This window comes from Ixodes scapularis, unplaced genomic scaffold, assembly GCF_016920785.2.
Source record: "Ixodes scapularis isolate PalLabHiFi unplaced genomic scaffold, ASM1692078v2 PGA_scaffold1__304_contigs__length_218370807, whole genome shotgun sequence".
Classification (NCBI taxonomy): domain Eukaryota; kingdom Metazoa; phylum Arthropoda; class Arachnida; order Ixodida; family Ixodidae; genus Ixodes; species Ixodes scapularis.
The window spans coordinates 47,678,149-47,691,871 of record NW_024609846.1 but is presented as its reverse complement, the minus strand read 5'-3'; the positions used below and the strand labels follow the sequence as shown (position 1 = coordinate 47,691,871).

The 13,723-nt window shown below is 48.4% G+C and overlaps 1 pseudogene; it reads right to left on the bottom strand.

The window, feature by feature from the left end:
* Positions 1-1,588, bottom strand: LOC121835703 (annotated as a pseudogene).
* Between the last annotated feature and the right edge of the window lie 12,135 nt (positions 1,589-13,723).

The following is a 13,723-nucleotide window of genomic DNA, read 5'->3' as shown; positions in this document are numbered from 1 at the left end:
CTATTTATAGCCGTAAGGTTGACAATACAAGATCTGACACTGAGGCACAGGAGGCCGTAATTCTGGTGGGGCGAGAGACTAGCTGAGAGAAATTGTAGTCCGAACATAATTTGAGGAATTTGTCACTGTCAGACGAAAAAGGGCTTGCGTAAGCTGTTTCCGCCGACCACACAATATTTGGATAGTTAAAATCACCCAGAAGGATGAAGTTCGGTGTGGGAGATCGCAAGGTCACCGTACTGATTACGTCATGAAGTTTGTTCAGAAAGCTATCGCCACTTGAGGGAGGGCGGTAACAGGCACCCAAGATATATTTTTTGTGATTCACGGAAAGGCAAACAAAGACTGTTTCGAGGTCACTCGCAACATTCAAATAAAGGGAATCTATATGTTCGGCGACTGCAATCAGCACACCTCCATCTTGGCGAGCTTCCCTATCAGTGCGATAAATTTTGAAGCGTTTGTTAGTAGTTAGGATTTCGTTATCATGAATCTTGCCAGAGAGCCACGTTTCTGTCAAAACAACATCAGCCCCGGTGGAGTCAATGGCAGAGCATAGATTGTCGGGATTTCGTATGACACTTCGGATATTAGTAAACAGAACATTATTTATTTCGGGCGCGAAAGAAGAACCGCTAGCCCCCGCACAATGTAAGGGCAAGGCAGATCGGGCAGATGCTGCGCGGGCAAAATTTGGTGCCACGTTATTTTGGAGGGATGGCGAAGGTTGATTATTATCGCCTCCAGGGCTTCTTGTATGTGTCTTGCCCGGCCTTCTGTCATTTCCAACTTCATACAGCCTGTCGTTCACATTTTCATACATGAAACATTTATTGTTCAGGTAAAGCTTATTCTAGCGCAGTTGGAAGACGCTCTTTTGTAATTTTCCAAACTCAAAAAGTTTCTGTCTTGCTAGGCGCCTAGCCGGAGAAAAATCTTCATTATCCGTTATGCCGCAGGCTTTAAGCCTAGGTCGTGATTGTAGGATTTTTTGTTTTGTTTGGAAAGAAGAGAACTTGACAATCACTGGTCTGCATCTTCCGACTGCATACGAACCAAGCCTGTGAGCACGTTAAACGCATTCATCGGAAACTTGCAGACTAAGTGAAGTAGATAACGCATCTAATATTTTTAGTTTTGACTGTTCCCAAGATTCAGAGGCGGAATCTTCAATACCGTGAAAGATAATATTGCTCCTTCTTGAGCGGTCCTCAATATCGTCCAGGCGCTCGTGCAGTTTTTGGTTGTCCTTAATAACAGACTGCATTAATCCCTCGGCGGCCAATAGTTCTTCCCGGGTTGCATCGAGAGTTGCAACTTTGCACTCAACTCCATCGAGCCGATTTTGGATGTCGGTAACCTTTAGTTCGACGGATTCTTGCTCACTCTTTAACTCGTCAATAGACTTAATAAGGCTAGCTTGGCCTTGGTCAATCTTGACCGTACGTTCATTAACATCTTGCAAGAGCTTGAACATGTCGTTTAACTGCTTGGGCGGATCGATAGACATGGGTCCCGGATTCGCCTCGACGTCACCGGAGCATAACAAGAGAAGTTTTAATGCATCAGCGGAATGTAGGACAAGCATCCCATGTGTACACAACCGGTAATACAAGGAGCACAAAGAACAAAAAAAGCACAATGACCGTGGGCACGGTAACTCGAGAAGCCATAAGTTATTACTTCGTCTAGAGTGTATAAAATACTGATATCTTACCTGTATGTAGAACAAGAAAGGGTTCGTCAGCGACATTGCCGCTAATGAGTCACCGTGCCCACTGGCGTCGGCCACACCATGCGATGCTTTTGTAGCAACTGACGTGGCTGTCGCAGTCGATGGTCGCGCTAGGTGCGGCTGAATCGATGCAGGATTTTCGATGAGGGCGACGTCTCCCAAGGCCGGTGAAGACGGGCACTGTCTTCCGGTGAAGACGGTGAAGACGGTGAAGACGGTGAAGGCCGGTGAAGACGGGCTTTGTCAGTGCTGGTGCAGGCACGCGTTCCGCGATGTGATGGCGAGACAAGGAAAGCCGGTATCGAAGGCGCTCTCATTAACGAAGCCTGCGGTACCGTAGATAGGCACACAGCCAAGGATCCTTCGGGAAACAGCGTCGACAGCAAGCATGCCTATATGTAGAACAAGAAAGGGTTCGTCAGCGACATTGCCGCTAACGAGTCACCGCGCACACTGGCGTAGGCCACACCATGCGCTGCTTTTCTAGCAACTGACGTGGCTGTCGCAGTCGATAGTCGCGCTAGGTGCGGCTGAATCAATGCAGGATTTTCGATAAAGGCCACGTCTCCCAAGGCCGGTGAAGACGGGTACTTCCACAGAATGACGCTTGATATCCGGGCTTTGTCAGCGCTGGTGCAGACACGCGTTCCGCGATGTGATGGCGAGACAACGAACGCCGGTATCGAAGGCGCTCTCATTAACGAAGCCTGCGGTACCGTAGATAGGCACAGAGCCAAGGATCCTTCGGGAAACAGCGTCAACAGCAAGCATGCCTGTATGTAGAACAAGAAGGGGTTCGTCAGCGACATTGCCGCTAAAGAGTCACCGTGTCCACATAGCGAGGAGTAGGAGACGCTTGTTAGGGCCTCCGTCGTAACGATCTCAGCGTTTGCAAAACCTTAACCTCCTATCAGCATAAACCTTGAGTGGGATATATATGATGACACGAGGAAGACATCATCGTAAATTTTGTGCAGTAGTGAGGTTGAATTTATTGCATTTCCTTAAAAGTTCATGCGTCCACGATGGGCTCAACTTTGACACTCCTGTGAGGATGCGGCTTGCTTTTGGCCCAATGAAGTAATAAGAAGCGGACATTTGGCAAACAAAATACGTCTAAAGCTCAAGGTGACCGAATTTCACTACGTTTTTGGTCCTGGCCTTACTACTGGTCAGAGCCGCTAAAAGCTTTTTTTTTTTAGTCGAAATACAAAGCATAAGTGTTGCGAACCGTTTCAATTATTTATGAAAGTAGTCTTTGTTCAGTATTTTATATCCGAGAAGAAACAAATGCAGTGTAGCAAGCACGGAAACAAGAAATGACCCTTTGACATACCCGCCACCAAGCGACAGAAATGGCGGCGCATACTAGAAAGGGGTAGTGAGATCAGTTGCCGACGAGCGGCGAGCGTAGAAAAGTCCCGGATGTACGCGGCGGCGCTGCGGTCGTATGAGCTGGAGGATCCGACCGGTTCCGAGCGTTACGAAGGCCCTCGGCGAGCAGGTTTGGCTTGCGATTTGGCCGTTTGGCGGTTTGGCAGCGCGAAGTGGCTCCCGTTCTAATGTGATCTTTACCACGTGTTTGCTGTCGTTCGTGGCCAATGAAGTGTCATACCGAATTAGTGTTTAATCGCGGAACAAATGCAATGCGAGCCGCCCTGGCTGCCCGCTTCATCCAGCCTATCCAGCACATGCTTTAGTGGCGCCCTCTCGAGCCGTCGACACGGAGTACGGCAGCTGCGAGTGTTTGCTGAGCTCACTACCCCTTCTCTAGTTCACGGCTACTCATGCCATGGCCAAGGACGTCATAAAGGAGGCTATTTTTTGCTTGTTTTTGTAATTTTAATTTGCCTATACCTCCTAATATAAAGCGAGATTCGAGAAAAAAAGTTTCATTAAGTTACTGCGTTCGGTGTGCTCAGGTTCGGTGCAAATTAAAAACCAGTCAAAAAGTTGTTGTAGGGCCTCTTTGAAAAGAGAACGAGAAACCTATTTTTGTCACTTTTGATGTAGTAACAAGTAACGGTACTAAGTTACCTCTTGGGGGAAGGTGTACAAAACAAGTTCCCAACCTAGTGCTCTCCCCCCCCCCCCCCCCCCCCCCCGGGCTCGTGACTGTAATTTGCACGAGGAGGAAATGCTGTATAGACCATAAAAACATGCGCGCAAGGTATGTCAGTATGGGGAGAGTTATCCTTGAATGAACGCGTTAAAAAAGCAAGTAATTATTAAAGACGACAAAAATTGGAAGTGACTACAGCTTGATAAGGACGACGCATTCAAAGTAGCGACCAAAATAACGCTAATGTAACGCGTTTCTTTGGAATCTCGGTAACGAGTAACGTTTACTTAGCTAATTTTTGAGCAAGTCACGAGTAAAGGCTGGTTTAGACATCTGCAACGAGCGCGTTAGCTACGACTCAGTCCGTTGTGACCGGAACGACAGCTCTGCGTCGGACGTACACACTCCTACCACAACTGCTACAAGTGCAGCAGGTGTTCATCACGGCAGCCGCTTTACCACCGCCGTCAGCTGTTTCCGCTGTGCCTCTTAAAGGAAGGGAACCCAGCTTGATAGCAGCGTCGAAATACAATTTCTTGATCACGTGCACATAGGGGTGGCACTCAGTCGAACCGGGTTTTTAGCGAACACCGATTTTTCATCGAAAGACAATTTAGCGAATAGTCGGCCGGCGAGAATAGGCGTTCTCGGCTTCATATTTTCGTGGTTCACATATTCATAATGATCCGCCACAGACTGCCGCCGCGAAGCGGTGTGAACGCAGCAAGGGGGGGGGGGGGGGGGGGGGGGGGGCAAGCGCTTTGGTACTTTGCTACAACGTCGATTCGCTCAAATGACTCCTCTTCTCTCAAACGTCACTCGCTCATTTGATATGGACCTATAATGACATAACGTTGCGAGCGTTCAGGCGTGCTAACACTACTCACTTTCTCAGGGAGATGAAAACGCGTGAAAATTATAATCCTTCATAGGCGTCTTTAAATACCCCCCCCCCCCCCCCCCCCCCAATACGCGCCCGCAATACCTTGAACTTGGATGCACGCATGGAGTGCGCAAAATAAAAAGAAAAAATGGGTAATGTTTGAGGACACACATGCTAAGAAAGTAGAAAGCACCACTATAGCCGAGGTGAACAAGAACAACGGCACGAGCGTTTCTTCTGTCTTGAGGCTGCCGCCACGACATCGCCGAACGAGTAGATGAATCTTCTCTTCAAGAACGTGCTAGCTTGTCATCGGGACGCACGACGAGAATTCACAATCAAGGATAGCGTACGCGGAACGACGAGCTTCCACCACGTCGACCACGTCGACCACGTCGACGATCTCCAGCGACGCCATGTTCTTCAGCAGATAGGAGGAACGGCGACCGGCATGCAACGCGCGCGGCCGAGCTTTTCTCGACCTGTGATTGGTCTGTCGGTGCGTTCGGTCCGTTCGGTACCAAACATGCCGATGACGTTCAGCCCGGCTCAACTCCTTGAGTAGTGAACGAACACGAACAAAACGGCCGTTTGTCGCTTCGTTGACATGGCAACTCGACGTTCCAACCGGTTGCAGACGTTCCTAAGCATATTAGTAGCTCTGAAGAGAAATGTGTGAACGGGCCTTAACGGTATTTAGTTTAATTCAGTAACGTGTCCATGTCTGCATCGAAGCGTTCCTGTATCGAAATTACTTTTCGACTACAATGCGCGAAGAAGTTAAAGGGACAACTGCAGCGCGTTAGCGAACCACTGGATCTTAGCCTCGTCGTGTAAGCGCCTCTGCTTCGCACTGTCATTTCTCTGGATCTTCGCTACACTTCCGTGTGCGCGCGGCACGGGCGGCCTCTCGTTGGTGGTCAGTGTGGGTGTGAAGCCGGCCGCGAACTGCAGAAGCCAGTCCTTTCCTCGGCGCTCGCTCCAGGGACGAAGTACGGCATGGGACACATGAGGGATAAAAACGGTCGCCGCGCGGGAGTATTCACCTTACCAAATAACGCTCCTAGGCCGACGCCATGTTGCTGATGCTGATATGGCTGGTGCGACTCGCGTGCCCTTTATCAGCTAGAAATTTTCTGTCACTCTCTTGGACTGTGAAATCCCGCTCAGCGCGATTCTCTAGCTATGTTTTTGCGGCTTTGCATTCAACGTTTTCTGGCCCCTCTTGAAACTTTCCCCTTAATTTTTTTTGTTGCATGCTGCGTACCCGGAAAAAAAAGTCCCCCGACAAAATGTCCCCGAAAAAAAAAGGCCCCAGGTGGGTAACAGGAAAAAATGTCCCCAAGGTATTTCCTATCTCTGGGTTTCCCTCATCCTCATGGCCTTCGGGCGGTCCAGTCATATGATTTTGGGAAAAAAGGCACCGTGTGGCAAGTAGAAAAAAACGGGCCCAATAATAAAGGAATTATGCAACTCCGCGAGGTACACATCGCGACACTGTTAGCGCGAACACGACATCGGCGTATTTGTAAACGAAATTTTATCGTTTGCATTGTATCCCCCAAATACTCACTCTCAGTACCTATAATCAGTTTGATGATGATTAAGCGTTCGTTTCTATAAATAAAAAAAAAAAACTTAGAAAAAGGCTAGTGATTGCTTGTTCGTGCTAACAGCGTCGCGCTTTTTACCTGTTTAGAAATGGTACACAAGTACCTCTCAAATTTCCCCAAACACAATATCTTGGTTTTAGAAGTGTTATAAATGTTTATTACACAATGAACAACAAACAAAAACAGTTGAGTTACAAAGTTACAAAATCGGGAATGAAATGACACACTCTAGATTCATACACAAATGTCAAAAGTGGATTGTACAGCAGCAGAAAAAAAATGTCCCTTTGGGGACATTTTTTCCTACTTTCCACCTCGTACCGTTTTTCCCGGGGGCATATTTTTCGGGGACATTTTTTCCGGGGGACATTTTTTCCGGGAACATTTTTTCCAGAACCCGTTCTCCCCTCTCCCAGAGATAATCCGTGCAAAGTCCTTCTCTGTCAGGGCCAGAAACAGTTGTTCCGGTTGGAGTCAGTCGCGCCCGTTCTTTTGCTTCGGTGCTGCTGTGAAAACAGGAAGCTCTCCCCAAAGGGTGCCGCAAAACGAAGTGATCTTGGTTTGGTTCGATCGTCAAGATGTGGCTGTCGTCCACTGTTACTGTGTCATTTGAGATCTTTCTGAAATAAATTCTTTTTAGGTAACGCTGGATCATGTGGTACGTACAATATATTGTTCGAATGTTAACACTTGCTAAGTTGTATGTCCGTGTCCTGTCCATCGGTAAACACGCTATTTGTGAGCGTGAAAAATGCATGCCTTTCGGCTATCTTCTGTTTTAAGTTATTTTTGACAGTTAAGCGCTTGTCGTTTGACACGCGGTTAATCGGGTGGTGCCGTCAAAACTTATCGTAAAAAAAGAACAACTAACATTCCAGTCGCATTCGTTCTGTCGCGCAACAACCCAACAACAATAGTTTAGATTTTCGTGTCTATTTTGCATTTTTCTTTAAGAAATGTGGTACAATTTCCTCAATGTCCTGGGGAAGGTGCATACACCATGGAAGGGCAAAAAACGAGAAGTTTGCGCCGGCAGTATTTGAGACGGTGCCTACGCAGGCTGCGCCTATCGAAATCACTGTTCACTCAGTTCTTGTTAGCCGGGACGCCGGTGAGAGCCTAGCCTCAAACCCAGTGACTGGGCTTGAAAACGGTTCGTTGCCCCTGGGTTCGAGTGTTTCTTGGAAAGGTGTATATGTATTAGGCGACCGCGGTGCCGGCGTCCCTCCGTCACTTCCGCTCGGCGCGGCGCCGCTCGGATCTGGTCGATATACTGTGAAAGCCGCGCGGTGCGCCTGTGTCGAGCCTAGCGGCGAGCGGCGAGCGCAGCACGGCCCCCACTTTCACCGCTCTTGTGTTCCATGCTTGAGACCTTTGCGCGGCGGCGCCATCAGGGAGTATTAGAATAAAATACGCAATTTTAGCGCACACTAGCGCTAAATTTAGCGCTTGCGTTGGTGCGCGCTAAGCAAGATAGTTTTAGAATAGCGTTTCTCCGCAGCGACGCAAAAGCCCAAGCATCTCGCGCTTGCAGCTCACCAAGATACCGTCACAATTTTCATCTCACACGCGAAATGCTGAAACTTGAGGAAAAACAAGATTTTGGTCTAGAGTAACATTTTAGATTTGTTTAAAGATGAGAATACGACGCGAGCGGTCTACCGGTCGTGTCCGCTTGCTTCCCCTCGGCAAGAGAGGTACCTTCGCCGTATACTTTCGCCCAGAAAGAGAGAGAAAAAACTTTTATTGACGGAATATAAGAATTCCTTAGAATGCGGTCCTCGTTGTGGCCTGGTGGCGGCGACCTCCTTAGCCCTTTCCACCGAGGCGCTTTGCAACTCAGGGTCGGAGCTTCGGAGCGAGGTCTCCCACTTCTCATGGGATGGGATTGAGGGAAAAGGGCCTTGTGGGCAAGCCCATATTATGTTGGGCACAGTGGTTTTGTCTCCACAAAGGGTGCATTCCGATGAAGGGTACATTGAGGTGAAGATGTGGGTGGGGGTAGCAGGGTTAAGAAAAGTGCCCGTCTGTATTTGGCGCCAAGTATGGGCCTGCTCCGGGGTGAGGGACTTGTCGGCTGACGAATAGACCTGACGAGTGAGGGGGTAGTGTGTGGTGATTTCATGGAAGCTGGATGAACTGTCCCTGGCGGATCTGGCCCCGTGGTAGGGATGGAGGCTAGGCCCTGGCTGGATGGTGTGTCCTCGGGCTTGATCATGGGCCGCCTCGTTTCCCTCGAGAGCAGCGTGCGCGGGTGTTCAGTCCAGCCTGAGGGGGGTCTGGGGCGGGTTTCTGTCAAGAAGTTTGAGCACTGGCTGGGAAATGCAGTCAGCTGCGAAATTTCGAAGGGCGATTTTAGAATTGTGATGATCACTGAGGGGTGATCATCGTTTATAATAAAAAAGGGTTGTCAACAGTAAGTTCGTCTGGCTCCGACTTTTCTGTGCTCTCTTAGAATCTGGAGACCTGAGTGACTTCCATTGGCTTGAGTAAGCTTTTATTTAGGGTCACAGTTCTTAATACATTACTCATATCAATTTATAACTAGGGCTAGGCAATTATTCGAATAACCTACCAATTAAACGATTACTGCTTTGATCGCGATTAATTTTTCAATCGGTTAATTCGCAGCAATAATGCGCTGGCCGCAGAGTCCCGCGTGCGGCCAGCGCACGCGGGACTCTGCGGAAACGAGTTGGCCCATTCCACAGCCCTAGGATACACCGACCGGGCGGGATGGGCCTAGTCTCGAGACCCCGGGGCTCGTTCAGCGCGAACGTCTAGTCGCCTTCTATGACATTACCACCCATTACCGTCTCTCCCGCCGCCTTTACCCTCCTGTGACCCAAGCCCTCTCCCGGGAAGCGAGTGGTATGTGGCGCCAGCTGCAGACACATTCCTTCCCCAGCCCTCTCCTCCTCTCCCACATCTACCCATCCCCCTGCAATCCCACCTGCATTCTCTGCAGCGCCAGAGCTACTTTCTCCCATTTATTATGGAAGTGTCCTTCTGTAGATCCCTCTCCCTTCCCCTCGGAGGAGCGGTCGGTCACTGCGCTACGCAGCTCAGACCCGACCACCCAATTACAGGTGGTCCGTCGGGCTGCCGAGGTCGCTGAGGACCATGGGCTCCCGGCCACCAGGTGTGGCTGACTCTCGAAGTGCGAAGGCATAACCGCCTCCACCTCTATAAATAAATAAAGTTATTTCCATACATCCAACCGGTTAATCTGTAAAATTTTGACGAATCAAAAGAAAGTAAAAATGAAATGCTTTCACCACGCAGAGGTGGACGAGTAAACCGTTATAAAGGGCACACTTTAGAGGAAAGTTTAACCTAATGTAAACTGTAGGGGTGATATTTTCAACTCAAGACAAATGCAGAAGGTTTCAAGCGTCTCGGCCACTTCAATGCCGTGCGAGTGTCCGTTTAGTGCGCCATAGACTATTGTAAATAAAGGAAATTGCACTATTACCAGACAGTATAAACGAACTTCTTGGCCTCATCTGGGAGTGTCAGTGTCCTTCAAGTGGTCTAAACTACACACTATGTTTGATTTAGAATCGAATTCTATATTGCACAGTTTATCACAAATTGAGCAGCATAAAAAAAATTGGCTTTTTATAACATTGTGCATGAAAATGAACGAGAACGATTAATCAATTAAAAGGCGGCGATTAATCGGGTTAAAATTTTAATCGATGTCGAGCCCTAGTTATAACTTTCTTTAGAAACTGGGTTGTTGTTGGTTTAAATCTAGTCCTGTGCCACTTTAGCACGAACAGCATTCTGCTCTTGTGACACAAAATGGCGTGAGGAAAAAACATCAATATAAAATAACATGCCTCTATAGGTACCACCCGGGAAGGCACAACCGATGGCATATTTTGTAATAAAAAATGAAAACCGTTTACAACTCCCTGTAACATCGAATTAGAGCGCAGCTCTTGAGGAGGAGGAGGAAAGGGTACTGAGGGTCACATGTTCTCGGGGGGGGGGGAGTCATGTGACCCCTCGAGGTCACTTGACCTTGGTGGCGTCACGTGAACCCCCACGTGACCTCGGGGAAAGGGTCACGTGACCTGGGGGTGTCACGTGACCTCGGGGACGGTCACGTGACGTGGGTGGTCACGTGACCCCCCAGTGAAATTTTCCCGCTAGATTTAGCGGAGAAATTGTTTCCGCTAGCTTTAGCGGGGAAGTTTTTCCGCTAGATTTAGCGGGGAAAATTTTCCGCTAGATTTAGCGGGGAAATTTTTCCGCTACATTTAGCGGAGAAACTTTCCCGCTAGATTTCGCGGGGAAGTTTTTGCGCTAGATTTAGCGGGGAAAATCTTCCGCTAGATTTAGCGGGGAAATTTTTCCTCTAGATTTAGCGGGTAAATTTTTCCGCTAGATTTAGCGGAGAAAATTTTCCGCTAGATTTAGCGGGGACGTTTTTCCGCTAGATTCAGCGGGGAAAATTTTCCGCTAGATTTAACGGGTAAATTTTTCCGCTAGGTTTAGCGAGGAAATTTTTCCGCTACACTTAGCGGGGAACTTTTTCCGCTAAATTGAGCGGGGAAATTTACCCATAATGCACCGCGCGGTTACGCCGACGGCGACCCAACTGTGACGGCGACGCCGCCGGCGACGCCGCTCAAGCAGGAGACGGGCGCCTAAGAGCTGCGCTCTAGAAATAGGGTGGCCATCCACCAATCTTGTCAAAGAAACCGCACAATTAATTTTTTTCATCACACGTTTTATGCTTAAATCCTCCATCATAACTTCTGAAAGTAGTCTGTGGAATTGCCAGGTCTCCTAATCCTCTTACTGTCATTCGGTAGTTATGTTTGATTGCAGCTCACACGCGCTTTAGGTAGCCAGGTATTTTGGCTATGAAGGGCCTTCCGGAGCATGCATCGCTCTCAACGGCATGACGACCATCTCCGGAGTGCTCAATGAATTGTACCTGAAAGTGTCCGGTGATGAATATTGCCGCGCGCGCAGCGGGCCAAGTAGGCAGCGCAGCCGTGGCTGCTTCCCACGGGCGATTCCTGGGGGTGACGCGTCTTTCATTTATTCTTGCAATTTAATGTTCTGGTACATTCTAGAACTCTGTTGCTTGTTCGAGGTACGAATGTTCTAGTCGCCGAAATTTCTAGGTCGATTGTTCCAGATACCAACGCGTGTACATAAGGGGCTCGGTGTGGCGATCCGAAGTTAGTTCGCGTCAGCGTTCGGTCCTGCTGCTTCGCCGCCTTCGACGGCCGCGACGCTCTGTTTTTACCTTTTTCCTTTTAGAGCGCAGCTCTTAGGCGCCCGTTTCCGGCTTGAGCGGCGTCGGCGTCGCCGTCGCCGTCGGCGTAACCAAGGTCACCCCAAGGTAACGTGACCCCCAGGAAACGTGACCCCCTAAGGTCACGTGACCCCTCTCAAGGTCACCCCAAGGTCACGTGACCCCCCGAGGTCACGTGACCCCCGAGATCACGTGACCCCCCGAGATCACGTGGCCCCCTCCCCGAGGTCACGTGACCCCCAGGTCACGTGGCCCCCTCCCCGAGGTCTTGTGACCCCCCCTCCCCCCGAGGTCACGTGACCCCCTCCCCCCGAGGTCAGGTGACCCCCCCGGAGCATATTAAAGAATGAGGGGAGGAGGAGGAGAGGAAGGAGGAGGGGTCTACCCTCCCCTCAGTACTCTTTCCTCCTCCTCCTCAAGAGCTGCGCTCCAATTCGGCGTTACAGGGAGTTGTAACCGGCTTTCACTTTTTTTATTTTTGGGCACAAGTTCGCCCCAATAAACATTTCAGCTTCCCCAGTTATTCTTTGTTCCATTACCTCTTGATTGGTGGCATATTGAAGTATAAAGATATGTAATTTCTGATCAGCTCGCTAAGTCTTCATAAATCTGATGATCCCACAGTGCTTCACCTCATTCAATAGCATCTTGCTGCCGACTGAATTGGCTGAAAGTAAAGTGATTGTTTACGCATGGGCGGAAGGGCCCCGTCTGACTGTCGACCAATTGAGATTGGAGCTGCATCCCGGGTTAGCAGGATAATAAAAATCACTGAATACTTTAGGAACTAACTTTATAAGTTGTAGTTTTAGGTGCCACGGCACTATCGACCTGGATATCAGCAAAGAGTGGAAAAATGAAAAGCTGCTCATGTTGAGCGTTTTGTTTAGTGCACTTCATTGCAATACAGAGGTGCTTTGTGGGGAAACTAATGTCATTACTATCTCTACATTGTAGACTGTCATTTTTGATAACATAAGGGGCACTAACCGTCTGGTTAGTGCCCCTTATTCGTTTTAGATAAATAAGGATAACTAAGCCCTCATTTTGCAAAAAAGGCAAAAAAATGTTGTTCAAATTTTTTTTTTCTTACTTTGTAAGCGTACTTTATACAGGGGTGCATTCTGAGGAAACTAACGGCTTGGCTACACCTTGATTGTAACTGTAGTTTAAGGTGACATAAAGTGTAGTCCTGCTTTTTACAACTGCCAGTTGAAGCTAGAAAAGCTATAAATTGTCTATTTTTATGAGAACAAACATTATAAGCTTTGTATTAGTGCTTTGGTCTCACTTTTTTCCCAAGATAATTCACATATTCCTGCTCAGTGGCACAATATACAGAACATCACTTCAAACTAAAAAAAAATCACTGATTGGGATGATAATAAGAATGGAAGATTTTCAAAGCATAATAATAGGGCAGGGGTGGCCATACTGCGCCTCGCAACCGCATGCGGCTGTCTCAGGTTCCAAGTGTTGCTCACAACTTCCTGGTAAGCCTGCTCAGGTAGGAAAAAATGTAGGTATCAAATAAAACCGTTTGCGTTTTGGCGGACTTGTGCCAACATGCCTATACTGCCGTGAGGCACTCTTTTCAACAATGGAGGAGGTAAGATTACAATAACATGCGCCTGACGTACAAAAACCTAAGTGAGCTTCTCAGAACCCCAACAACATATATCTAAACTTCATGGTGCTTGTTTCACGAATGGGGATGCACAATGAAGTTACTTAATGAGCAGTCGCTTTATGAGTGCAATTCGTCGTGGCCGCCAACTGAGCTGAAAGAAAAAAAAAACACTAGCCTGATCATGCTTATAATGACTGCGGAGCACAGAATCCCTGTTCTCAATAAGCTGGGCACATGCCAGGTGTGTGTGAGATGTCACATGGTATCATAAGGTCACATGAATGGGACGTCAGGCGACGTGAAGCAGGGATGCAGCGCCACGGAGTCAGATGGCCTCATGACATAACGCAATGTCAGTCCGTGACAGTTCCTCATGGTGGTCTGCTCCTAAAATTTGCCTAATAAAACAAATTTTGTGTTAAACAATTCACACGTCCCCTTTTCACTGTGGCTCTTTAATGAAATGGTTTTCTTTTTATGGCTCTTTGTTTATGTCTGTCTGAGCACCCCGGTACTAGACCA